The following is a 2,047-nucleotide window of genomic DNA, read 5'->3' on the forward strand; positions in this document are numbered from 1 at the left end:
CATACATGCTCACAGATACTCTCAGCCCAAGAACCAGCCCTGAACTGTTTTTTTCAATAGGTAAAAGGACAGAACAAGGAGTGTGGAGAGGGAAAGAGAGTTTAACAACACAACAGGCAGAAAATTAAATTAAATCCTGAGGTATAACATAACAACCAACAATGGCATCTTGAAATTTATCAGACAGCATTGAAGGCAAGAAGCTAAAAGAGGACATTAAAGTCATACTCATATCAGGTTACAGATTTTTGTGTGTTTTTTTTTCTCTCCCTCCTCTCCCCTTTCTGCAATTATAGACTACAGTATCCAATCTAATTTTTTTGTTGTTGTTGATGCCGTTTTATTTTTTCCATGTTTTTTGATATTGATGTTTTGTTGTTTTATGCTCCCTCTTCTACCTTTGGGGGACACTTTATCTCACTATACTACCCAGGAAAAGACAGCAATTGCTGTAATATAGTCAAGCTACTCTATAAAACACCAAAATCCAGACAAGAACCAATACCAGCTGCCATACACAAGGGAGGCAGACAACACCTCTGAAAGTTACTCTAAGTTAAGCAATAAAAAGAGTGAAAAGGGAAGACAACATACTGAACACATCTACCTTGAGGCAATCAGAAAGCATAAAAAATACCAAAACACACACTCAATTAAGTATTAAGGTCACAGATAAACACTAAATATGTCCAAGAAGCAGAAACAGATAGCCATATCAGCACATGTCCAGAAACAAGATAATATGTCTGAGACAATTAACCTAGAGGTAGTCATGGACTGCATTCTGGAAGGAGAGCAGGCCTTGGAGATGCCTGAAAAGGAATTCAGTAAAATGATTCTAAAATGTTTCAAAACACTTTACAATGGATTTGAGAAAAATAAGGAAGAAATCATGAAAGCACTACAGGAACAATCAAATAAGAAATACAGCATTGGAAACAATTCAAAATCTGTAGAAATAAGCCCAAATGATCAATAATAGACAATACACTGAAAGGGCAAAGAGTAGAATAGAAGAGATGTACTGCCGAACCAACAGTCGCACTAATGGAGGAGGCTGCGGCTGAACAATGTGAAAACTGCGCAGATCTGGTGGAGGTGTTAAATGAAACCCAGACCAGGGAGCGGCAGGGTGAGAAATGTCTGGAGACCAGGTTGACGGAGGGACGCTGCCTAGCGGGAAGAGACTGCAGTGTGCCCACAGGCTGTCCTACTTACCCCGGACACAAGGGAGCCATCCTGGCCTAGCCATTGGATCGTGGCTTTGAGGCAGGGTAGACCAACTTAGAGACCCACAAGCACAGCCCAAAGTGTCTCATTACAACCCTGTTGCCCCTGCTGCACTTCCACGTTTTGAATGACGCAATATCCAAGGACTGAAATCCCACCTTTGAGCCAGATTTAAGGGCCTTAGTGCAAGGAGATTTGTGTTTAACAGCGACCACACAACTGCCACTCGTCTGTCTGTCGTGCTGTGGTGGTTTGAATTGCTGTGATTCTGAGGGCTATGCTACCTGTATTTAAAAATAACCAGCAGGGTCACCCATGGTGGACAGGTTTCAGACGAGCTTCCAAACAAAGACAGACTAGGAAGAAAGAGTGACAAACTACTTCCGAATCGCTAGTCACAGAAAACTCTATGAATAGCAGAGAAACACTGTCAGATACAGGACCGGAAGTTGGGAAGATACTCAGAATGCGACTGGGGGAAAAAATTCCTCCCCAAAGTAAAGAAAAGCTCACAGAACCTTCATTTGCTAAGGGGCCACAAATCAAAATGAAGAGAAACATCTGTAAACATCCATTGAAAATCGGAACATGGGATGTACAAAGTATGAATCTGGGAAAATTGGAAGTTGTCAAAAATGAAATGGAACGCATCAAAATTGATATCTTAGGCATTAGTGAGCTGAAATGGACTGGCATTGTCCATTTTGAAGCTGACAACCACATGGTTTACTATGCAGGGAATGACAAGTTGAAGAGTAATGGTGTTGCATCCATCGTCAAAAAGAACATATCCAGATCAGTCATGAGGTACAATGCT

At 41.3% G+C, this 2,047-nt stretch overlaps 1 pseudogene; it reads left to right on the forward strand.

The window, feature by feature from the left end:
• The first annotated feature begins 1,047 nt into the window (after positions 1 to 1,047).
• The window catches only part of LOC102839894, a 126,956-nt pseudogene continuing 125,956 nt past the window's right edge, over positions 1,048 to 2,047 (forward strand).

The sequence above is a fragment of the Chrysochloris asiatica genome, unplaced genomic scaffold, assembly GCF_000296735.1.
Source record: "Chrysochloris asiatica unplaced genomic scaffold, ChrAsi1.0 scaffold00180, whole genome shotgun sequence".
Taxonomy (NCBI): Eukaryota; Metazoa; Chordata; class Mammalia; order Afrosoricida; family Chrysochloridae; genus Chrysochloris; species Chrysochloris asiatica.